The sequence below is a fragment of the Stegostoma tigrinum genome, chromosome 8, assembly GCF_030684315.1.
Source record: "Stegostoma tigrinum isolate sSteTig4 chromosome 8, sSteTig4.hap1, whole genome shotgun sequence".
NCBI classification, from domain to species: domain Eukaryota; kingdom Metazoa; phylum Chordata; class Chondrichthyes; order Orectolobiformes; family Stegostomatidae; genus Stegostoma; species Stegostoma tigrinum.
The window spans coordinates 87177856-87189858 of NC_081361.1; positions in this window are offsets into that span (position 1 = coordinate 87177856).

Below are 12003 nucleotides of genomic sequence, written 5' to 3' on the forward strand. Positions count from 1 at the left end.
CCTTCTGTGATCTTAAGTGAAAAAGAGGTCAGGTACAGTGAAAATATGGCTGTCAATTTGTTATGAGCCTGTTCATGATCCTGGCACGGGCCAAATTCCAGATATATCTTCTGTTTTAAATGATCAATTTCAGATGTTTTGGAAATGCAAGGGTTAACTGCTGGATTTGGTTTGGATCACATAACAAGTATTCCAGAATGAAAGCTTTATTTTTATGTTACACTGGCAAGTAATCTTGAGATATTACTAATGCTAACATACATCACATGAAATTAAAACTGAAATGCTGTTAGCTGATATTTATACTGAGTAAAACCACTTCTAGTGTCATAAATGATTTGCAGGCAATTTACAATAGTGCAATTATTTGTAAACATTGCCCATTAGAGGTTGGTTATTTGATTCCTGTGCATTTCTTCAGAAAATTTTGGAACAACTGTTTCAGTTTAGCGATACTTTTTCTTTGTGTTAATCGTGCTCATTACAGGATTGTTCTTTATCATTCTTCATGTTCTTTCTTCCCTCTTGACCTAATCGCTTTTATTTGGAACCAGAACACTTTTCCAAAAATCCAAAAACTAATTCCTTTCTTCTTGCCATGCCCTACTAGTCCCGAAGATGACTGACAAAATGAGAAACAACTTGCTTGGTATAATGGATATTTGGAATCTGATGTAGATGTGATGATTGGTGCATGGCTGTGAGTCATAAGCAGGAATGTGGTGAAGTTGAGGATTAACTAGTGCTGAAATGGAAGACAGTTTTTCATTAGCCTTCTAGCATACTGCTCAAGATAGTCTAAGTTACAACTTAGGGGTGGTGTACAAAAGTGCTCTAATGTTAGTTATTAAAGATTATGTATAACTTAAGCATTTAGTGTAAGGTAAAGGTCACTAAAATGTTCAGCAATGCTTCGTTAAATTGGATAAACAAATTATAATTTGTTTCAAAATGTTTCAAAATTCAGAGTGGAAGTTTATTCATGAATTTGGCATAATTATTGCAAATGGATAAATAAATGATTCCAGCCAACTGATACACAGGCCTAATTTTGAAATTCCTTGCAAGACTAGTATTTGTCTTCAAGGAGTATCTATGTGCATCAGCTAGACCATATAAGTTGACAGGTTCCAAGTTCTTTAATTTCCTGCTACCATTAGAATTTCTGTTAAATGCTTCTTGACACTTAAGAGCTCAAAATTAAACCGTCACAAGTTGGAGGTTGGTTTAATGTGAAACGTTAAATTTCCAGATTAATCAAATCAAGGCTAGCAAAGATGAATGTGTCATTAACCAAGGTTGAATGAGATCATGAATAATCCATACCACTGTGAGTAATCTTTAACTCATCATCCTCATATATTACAACACATGTAATGGCATCAATAATAATTTCCATGATTATCCTTAAAATGCAACTTTTGTCATGGCAAATGAAAGGATTCAAGCAGGCAGATAGTTTGGTTTTCATTTTCTTCCCAAATGGCGTTCATTAAATTATTGTTTATGCTGTTGCCAAATAACGAAGCAACATTCTTTCTCTCCACCCCAGTGTTATGAAGCCTTACACCCAACCCCCTGAGTGGCACCACGCCTTTCTTAATTACTGCCAGATAGCTGCCTTGATGTCCTCCCAGGCTCAATCCACAGCATATGTAATGATCCGAGATCCCACAATTATTCCCAGAACTAAGACTCCCGCCTACACTCTGCCCATTCCTTCACACCATACAGGGAATCTGAAAAGCAAAGTTGGCAATGTTTACTTGTAGGCTCCCAGACTGGAGTCCCTCGTTGTCAGACACACAGAGTTTGGGGACTCAGGATTGGGAAAGCAGGGAGCAGCTTATAGTCACACAATTGCCTTGCTGCAGAGACCTCTGCCATGACCTCCGTCCCTTCCTCAGCTACTCACCTGTAGCCTGGGGGCCCCTTGCCAATCCCTGGGCCCTCAAATGCCAATGCACCCACTTGCGCTGCTTGCAATGGATAGGCAACTTGTGGGGCGGTGAGACTGGGATTTCACGCCCTTGGATCCTTAACCCTTAGTGAGGACAGTGCTGGGCGTTTAAGTACCCGATTGACACCTAATAGTGCAGCCCTACCCCACAGAAGATCCAGTGATCCAACCTGCCCCTCCAGTCTCCACACCACCTGCATTAGATGTCTCCCTCTAATCCCAACCTCTTGATTCTTTTACACTGTAACCTTTCCAAAGCTTGCATTATCCCCTCACCGCCTGTCTCCACGGCCCTATTCAATACCTAGCAGTTTGATGTGGACTGAATTGAATGAGGACACACCTACATATTTCCTAAATGAACATTATTCTCTGAAAAGAGGTGTTGTATTATTACCCAATGTATATTGTTGAGGAGCAACGCAACAATCAAATGTCTTCAAATCTGCAACAGAATTCTGGTTAAGTAAACTAACATTAAGTTACACAGATCAAGCCCTTTTATTTACATCTTGAACAAATCATGTTACAACAATTGTGATCAGAGATAATGGGAACTGCAGATGCTGGAGAATCCAAGATAACAAAGTGTGAAACTGGATGAACACAGCAGGCCAAGCAGCATCTCAGAAGCACAAAAGCTGACGTTTCGGGCCTAGACCCTTCATCAGAGAGATCATCAGCTCTCTGATGAAGGATCTAGGCCCGCAACATCAGCTTTTGTGCTCCTGAGATGCTGCTTGGCCTGCTGTGTTCATCCAGCTTCACACTTTGTTATCATGTTACAACAATAGCAATATTAGACTGTGGAGATTACTTAATTAGCTTCCATCAAATCTGCAACAGAATTCTGGTTAAGTAAATTAACATTAAGTTACTCAGATCAAGCCCTTTTCTTTACACCTTGAACAAACCATGTTACAAATAGCAATATTAGACTATGGAGATTACTTAATTAGCTTTCATCAAATCTACACACATGGACTTAATGCTAAAAATATTTCACTTCTTTTTGGTAAGTTTCCCAATAAACAACATTGTTGAACAAAAGGCATGCGGGATATTCAGTCTGCACCAATTGGACTATGGAATGTACACTCACGTCAGATTAAAATTCCATCTTCAGTGTCCTTGCTTGTATCCTTTGGAGATTGTAAATATCTCCTGCGAGATGGAAAATAATGAAATAAGGTTGGTTTTACTTTTGAAAAACAAAGTGGTTCACAACCAGCTGGTTATTGTCCATTGAACAATTTCCATTCATTCCATAACAAAGCAGCTTTGTATCCTTTCCAATTAAACCCAATCATCATAATATTAAAGACTAAAGCAAACTACCATTGCTCTGTTAAAAGTATACAATTTTATGAAAGGTTATTTCTTCACTATCAATTGTCTTTTCTTGCTTGAATTGTTTTTGTTTGCCTAGTTTATTCTAAATTATATAAGAGAAATGTCATGAAGGAGTTATTGGACCTTGCAGGGTAAATAGAGCCATGGAGCTGTACAGCATGGAAACAGACCCCTTGGTCCAACTCATCCATGCTGACCAGATATTCTAAATTATCTAGCCCCACTTGGCAGTATTTGGTCCATTTGCCAGCATTCAGCCCATATCCCTCTAAACCTTTATTATTCATTTACCCATCCAGATGCCTTTTAAATGTTGAAATTGTACCAGCTTCCACCACTTCCTCTGGCAGCTCATTCCATACACGCACCACCCTCTGTGTGAAAAAGCGCTCTTTCGAATCTTTCCCCTCTCACCTTAAACCTTTGTCTTCTAGTTTTGGACTCTGCGACCCTGGGGGAAAGACCTTGTCTATTCATGGTTCTCCCTTCCCCCTCGCCCTCCTCGGCCCTGGTATTCCCTTCCCCCTCACCGGCCTCCGCCCTGGGACTCCCTTTCCCCTCGCCGGCCTCCGCCCTGGGACTCTATCCCCCTTGCCCTCCTCCACCTGGGACTCCCATCCCCCTCACCCTACTCCGCCTGGGACTCCCTTCCCCCTCACTGGCCTCCGCCTGGGACTCCCTTCACCCTCGCCGTCCTCCACCCTGGGACTCCCTTCCCCTCGCCCTCCTCCACCCTGGGACTCCCTTCCCCTCGTCCCCCTCTGCCCTGGGACTCCCTTCCCCCTCGCCCTCCTCCGCCTGGGACTCCCTTCCCCATCGCCCTCCACTGCCCTGGGAAGGAGTTAGTTGAACAAAAATGCAGAAAGAAGGAAGAAGAGAGAGAAAGAAAAGAAAAAAACAAGTTAGAAGAGCAGGCGGAGTATAGGTACTCCCATGGTAGATGGTTCCACCATCTGGCTCTGTTCCACCCTTCAGCAATGGCAACGCCCTTGTAAATCTGTTCTGAACCCTTTCAAGTTTCACAAACGCTTTGTTAAACGAAGTTGAATATCACATAACTGAGCCACTCCTGGCTTACTTTTCTACATGAGTTAAATTCGCTTTCCCATTCTTTTATATTTTGGGGAGGGTGGGAAGATCTTGGGGGAGGGAGAGTGGGATATTATTCCTTAGGGTCCTTAACCCTGTGTGAGGACAGGGCTAGCAACTTAAATACCTGTTTGGCACCTAATAGGGAAAACCTACCCCAGAGGAAGTGATGTAGTGATGCTAGCCTGCTCTCCCGCTGGCAAAATTCCTGGCACCTGCATTAGATACCTGTCTTTAATCTCAGTCTCCAATGGTAATGAGCAATTACTTTTGATTCTTTGTGGGGGTTTTCCCAGTGTACAGAGAGCATAGAGCAAATTTATAAATGCAGTATCTCCCATCCTCTCTTCACAATTGCATCATTTTATCTTGAGTTTGGTTTGCAACAATAGGAAGAGGAAGAACAATGCTCGAGGATATGTGTCAACTCCAAAGACTCTGTTGCTTTTAAATTCACCAGCAACACTTTACATTCTGAGTTTTCATGGAAAGTACAAAACTGCAAGTCCTGGTTATTAAGCTGGAATTAATGCTGCCCATAATGGCAAGGTGGACGGGGGCTGGAGTCTGCTTCATTGTAGAAGGACTCCCACAGCAGTAAACCACCTGTCCTCCCTTGATGAAGTCAGAGGGTGGATGGGGCAGGTGCACAATCCCTGGGTTTATCAGCATTCCCTCCCGCCTTGTTATCAGCTATGACATTCCCAATTGACAGCCACAAGCTGGAGAAGGGAAGGATTGCTGAAATTCACCTCCAGTTCCTATGCATCCCCCTCTACCCACCACACTCCTTTTTACTGTGACCACCATCCCACAACCCATCCCCCTTCCATTTGGCCTCACTTACCTTTGGTCAGGGGGCCCATGACGTTCCTGGTTCTCCAGTGCATGCAGCTCGAGAGCTGCGGGAGGTAGCAGAGATGAGTAAATGCCAGCCTTTGAGTTGCTAGCAGCTCTTGATGGGCAAGATCACCACAGCCAGAAGCCTTGATTGCTGGGGAGGCCATGTAAATGCATGAAGGGCCCTTCATTCTATTGGGTCTCACCTGCCAAACTGAGTGTGATACTCTGCCAGTTCCCTAACTGAAAGCCTCAATAAAATCCAGCCTATTGCCAAAGATCAAATCAGTAATATTGGGGAGGAGCTGGGAAATTTGCCATTCTCTACCTGACCCTTTACATTTGTGTAAAGGATCTCCAAGTCAGGGAACGTTCACTTCTTTTCTGATGAAGGGTCTAGGCCCGAAATGTCAGCTTTTGTGCTCCTAAGATGCTGCTTGGCCTGCTGTGTTCATCCAGCCTCACACTTTGTTGTCAATATTCACTTGTGCCAGGCAGTTAAGTGCCATATGGATGCAATCACCAACCCAGAAGTAGTCAAAACCATATCCAAGTGCCAAGTTGCAGTGCCTACCCCATTTCTCTGGGACTTTGCCCCAGTAGAAGTTGAAAAGCCCTCTAACTCTCACCCTTCATATCCCGACACCCACCTGCAAGCTCTCATACTCTTCACATCAGCTCAGTGCAATTCATTTAATTGCCTTATCTGCACCTCCCCCAAATCTTCCACATGGTACCATTGGCCACCTGTTTGCCCTATTAAGGATGGCAGGCTGGTGTTCTCAAAGCCAGCTGCTTTATCAGAGGGCTGGCAAATCAGTAACCCAATCTGTCCCACTGGAGAGATGGGTACTACTGAGGCAGACCAGGATCACACCATCTCCTCAACATGGAGACACCTTCAGAGACATATATTGAAAGTTGGAATTGTCAACAGTCAGGCGGCTAGGCCCCTCGGACAGAAGGTGGGTGAGGCCATGCTGCAGTCTTTCCTGCTGTTGGGCCCCCTATGATGGAAGGAACACCCACCAACACCCATCAACACAACACACCCCCCCGCACCTCCCCCAGCTCATAAACCTGGCACAAGGGAGCCTACATCCATATAGAGTGGGGATCACCTTACGCTAAGGAACATGCTGAAACACCCAAACAATTTGGACCGAATTGGATCCATAACATCTTTACTGGTTGCTCATTATCCACTCAGTTCCATACCTGCCCTCCTGAAACAACGGCCAATGTGTTTCTACCCTCTGTGACATTGGCTTCAGGCACAGGACAAGGGACATTCAGCCTGCTGCTTTTTACTGTGCCCTAATTTGTCTGGCTTAGGTGGTGGATAGTGACAATGGCACCCACCTCATTCAACACATTTATTTAAAGTGTTTCACTCCATGGGAGAACCTACCAGTTGGTCAGCTCAGACCTAGTTTTACCAAATGATACTTTTCTAAGTTATTACATAATGAAGCCAGTGAATGATAACGACTGGATGTTGAAAGCTGCTCATCCAATTATACTTGGATGCAATATTTTTAAGCCAGAAGCAAAGTTGTAAAATTTTGTTGAATGAATATAGAATAATTCAGCTCAATGCTAAATATATGTGTTTTTGTTCGCAACATTTATTAACTATTCAACATTACTTTCTAGCACATTGTCCCTGACGACTTAAATAGGGGTCCTCACATTAGTGAGGGGAATGCAGCTGGCAGACACACACCATTACTCTTCTAGGGCTAGATCGGAGTCTTGTCAAGACCAGTTTTAGTTTGCCAAAGAAAATGTTTTGCAATGGAATTGAGACAAAGGAAAATTAGTACAATATTGACTTTCTGCCACTGATCAGATTTTGCTCCTTTACATCTACAGCATCTACAAAAGGCATCTTATGTTAATTAGTAATTCCACGATCTGTTATCTGTAAAAAGGCTTTCCACTTATGCTGCCTACAACATATCACTAATATCAAGCAGCAGGAGAGCTCCTTCACATTTGCAGCATAACAGAAGTTGCACAAGAAAAAGTGCAGTTAATTTTTCTGAATACATCAGTTTCATTCCTGAATTGGCATCTGAAAGTTACCTACTTCAGCTGCCCTTGCCAAAATACTTGGCACAGCCACACAACATGCTAGAGAAACTCAGCGGGTGTGGCAACATTTACACAGAGAGAAACAGAGCTCATGTTTCGAGTCCAAAATTAACTCTGTTTCTCTCTCTTCCACTGCTTCCAGACATGTTGAGTTTCTTCTCAATTCTCTGTATTTGCTTCAGACTTCTGGCATCAGCAGTATTTTGCTTTTTTTCAATAGAGATGCCCCTCTTCACATCAGCATTCCAGGTGTAAACACAGAGCAACAGCAACAATTTGTGTTTATATCAGATATAAGCATGCTAATGCACTAAACAGAAATATTATCAAATACATAATTGACAACAATCTAAAAGAAAAGCTGTAACAAGAAGAGGTAGTTTTAAAAGAGGCGAGGTGGAGAAATTTAGAGTTTAGGACTTAGGTTGATAAAAGCAAAGACTATAATGGAGAGATGAGGAGGAGACTAAGGGCAGAAACCAGGGTGATATGTTCTATAAGGCTCACTCCATCATCACGGTCACTTGGATGGGGCAGTTGTTGAAAAGTGTAAAACAAAAGGGAAGGGTTCAATAAGGGCAAGTTCTTATGATCCATGAGCCAGGAAAATTCAATTCAACTATCCAAAGTAGGGTACAAAAACAGAAATTGCTGAGAAAGCTCCAGCAGGCCTGGGAGCATCTGTGAAGAGAAAATCAGAATTAACATTTCAGGTCTGGTGACCTTAAAACAGCTCTGAGGAAGGATCACCGGACCCAAATCATTAACCCTGATTTTTCTCTTCACAGTTGCTGCCAGACCTTCTGAACTTTTCCAGCAACTTCTGTTTTTGTTCCTGATTTACAGCATCTGCAGTTCTTATCCACAGTACAGTGTTAGATGGCAAGAAGCATCTTTTACCACAGGCAATCCTTTCACAGAATCCCTACAGTGTGGAAACAGGCCCTTTGGCCCAACCAGTCCACTCCAACCCTCGGAGCATCCCAACTAGACCCATCCCTCTATAACCCACTCTGAACACTACGGGCAATTTAGCATGGCCAATCCACCTAGTCTGCACATCTTTCGACTGTGGGTGTAAACCCACACAGACACAGGGAGAATGTGCAAACTCCACACAGACAGTTGCCCGAGGCTGGAATCGAACCCAGGTGCCTTGGCACTGTGAGGCAGCAGTATTAACCACTGAGACACTATGCCACCCTAACAGGTATATCAGATTCTGGTGGAATTAAGAAACTGTTAACTTCCACAACAGTGCCCTAATATTTCATTGTAGTTTAACATGTCCTCTCTCTCGAGTGTCTCTTCTACAAGGAATTGGCCAATGTCATGAACTTGATAGACTCTTAAAATGGAATGCTGGAGAGACAATGAGGTCCTAGAAGTCACTGGAGGAGTATCTGAATTGTCGTGCCAGAAAAACCATATCTGTGGAGATATGAAAAGAAGTTGCTTTTTACAGTGTTATGTAATTAAAGCAATGATTAGATTAGATTCCCTACAGTGTGGAAACAGGCCCTTCGGCCCAACAAGTCCACACCTCCCCTTGAAGCACCCCACCCAGACCCATCCCCCATAACTGACACACCCCTGAGCACTACGGGCAATTTAGTATGGCCGATCCACCTAGCCTGCACATCTTTGGACTGTGGGAGGAAACCAGAGCACCCGGAGGAAACCCACCCAGACACGAGGAGAATGTGCAAACTCCACACAGACAGTCGCCCGAGGCTGGAATTGAACCCATGTCCCTGGTGCTGTGAGGCTGCAGTGCTAACCACTGAGCCACTGTGCCAAAAAAATGAATATCAATCTATCGTTTACAAATGGTGTAATTTTGTTGCATTGCTCAGTTAATCTCAGACCAGTCCAATAACCAAAACTGTTTGATCCCATGAATGAACAGTTAATGAAACATACATGTCAAATATCCATTACATTTATTGATATACAAAGTAAACATTTAGACCTTTGAAAGGAGGAACTTGCATTTATACAGCACTTTTCATGACCACAGGATGTCACAAAGAGTTTCATGGCCAGTACATCTGAATTTTAGTCACTATTATAACATGAGAAAAACAGCAGCCAGGCCCCAACAACAGCAAAGGAGATAAATTACAACTTAGACAAATCACATTGTTAAGATTTGTGCGCCTCAGTGGAAAAGGAATTTTGCATGGATTAAAACTTGTCACACCACTTTGCTGTGCTAACAAAAAGAATATGGGTTAGAGATTCATGCAGTAATCCAATATATTTCTGTGACATTAAAGAGCCCACTCTTCAAGATTACAATTTCTTGGACTGTTGCTGTTCCAACAAAGGATGGCTTGCTTTGGGCTAATATGTAAGATGTACTTAACACTAAGTTCTGTCGAATTTTTCCCAGTTGTGAACTATAATGTTGAAGCTGGTCAGCTGTCACCTACATCACTGCAGGTCATTCCACAAGTCTTTGGCCTTAAGAAAACATTGGCATTGGTTTATTAGTACTTGGCAAAACCATCAATGTGCATTCGCCTGAAAGTCTCCTTATCTACATGGATACTAAACACTGAGTCTCGCCATAAAAGTCTCTTTAGACTGTAATCTTTGATGAGCAAGCTTCTTATTTTGGCTTTAGCATGGCTTCAAACAGCTTACCCCATTTAATATTTAATATTTCTTGTCTTTCCCAGATTTGGACCCCAGATTCCACCTCCCATAACTGTGCATGCCGTGGATAATTTGTACACATACAGAAATGAGAAGACCGAATGATTCTATGCAGACAATTTGACATGGGGACAGGAGAATGAAAAGTCCTTTTTGGCTTAAACTAACTATTGTGATGATATCCAGCTTAAATGTCAAAATAGTTGTTTAAAAACCTAAAGTACTGTGGATGCTGTAAATCAGGATCAAAAACTGAAGATGCTAGAAAAGCTCAGCAGGTGTGAAGAAAAATCTGAGTTAGCATTTTGGGTCTGGTGAAATGTTTGTTTAAATGGATTTGCTACTCCCACATGTTATGTGTTGAAATGCATCAGCATTTTTTAAGAACTATTCAGTAAGTGCATTAATTTCAGCACTGAGTAAAGCATAAAAATTAGTTCTAGCAAGCCTCAGTATATCTTTCACAAATTTCATACTGAGCAGTGTCAAATTGAAAGCCTGTAAGAATCATAGTTTAAAACAGAAATGGTTCATTCTGAATGGGTCACTCAAACCAGACAATCCCCAAGAGCAGCTTGGAGTAACGTTTGTTACATTTTAAATCATTAGAATCCTCAATGGTGCCTCACGTTCCCCATAAATGTCTTCTGAGGCTGTGACATTGAATGCCAGAGCCCTTTTATTGCTATCACAACTTGTGACTGTTCAGCAAAATGAAACTTTCACACGTGCCCGACTTTGAAAAACATACATCATCAAAACGAGGCCTGGGAAAACATAAAGGGCACTTGAGTGTTATGATATATTTAATGGCTTCTGACTTCCTTTCATAATAGAGTTTTAACATAATCTCTGATTTGACGTCATTGCAAGTAATTTTGCTGAGTCTAATCTTGATTGAAGCATACCATTTTCTTTGAGAAAGCATATTACCTTTGTCCTGCCTGTTAAATTTTACAGGCAATCAAACTCATTCATACGAAATTTACAAGCAATTATGCAAAATCTTCACATCATATGATCCATACTTCTTTTATTCTAGATTGTAATTTTACCACATACCTGTAAAAACAAGACCATAATGCTGACCTACGCACAAAGTGTTGGGGAGAGGAAGGATGAGGTAGAAAAAATGAGTAGTAAAGATTTTAATAGGAAGCTAATATCAGTATTGCCAATTAAAGTAATGTATATTCTCACTTAAGACCGGGGGGGGGATATTGTATCAGTTTCCTCCTGGAGTCTCTCTCAGCCTGGGCTTGACTAAATCCTGCTGTCCTAGCTCATGTGAGCCCTACAAAGTTAACTGTGAAGAGACGACGTTCTCTTGGAGTATCAGACATAGAGATTTGACTAATTGTCTTGAACATGTGTTGTTTTTATAAAAATTTTGTTACTACACAAACTTGGCAGAGTTTAATCATTTTATTGACATTTTACTATTGCTATCTCTACAAATAATTTCCCCTCATAGTGTAAGTAATGACTGAATGAAGAACAAAATTGACAGTCACAACACTCATAGCAAAGCAGAACAGGAAAATGCCATTCAAAACCTTTGAGACGCTTGAGCATTCGCTTGAAGCAGGGTTAATCTGTATCTTAATGCTATTAATATGCCTTGGTTCCAGAACAACTTATATCCATGACAAACAAAAATGTCACTCATCTGGTATGTATATTGTAACACTTCTTACTTGTTGAACTTGATACTGTAATCTGCCCATAAAGGAGCTTTGGTGGCACAGTGGAAGGGTAGTGTCCCTACCCCTGAGACAAGGTTAAAGCCTCACCAGCTCTAGTGATGTGTAATAAGATCTCTGAACTGGTTGATTAGAAACTATCCTGCCTGTCCATAAAAGTGATGAGCTTAACATTGTCCTGCTCGCTTCATGATCATTATTTGCCACCAGCTGCCAATGCAGTCACATTACACTCAAGTCAGCAACCCCCATGTTTGTACTTCTAACTTGTTACACTAGTAACTGTGTAAGGATGGTGAG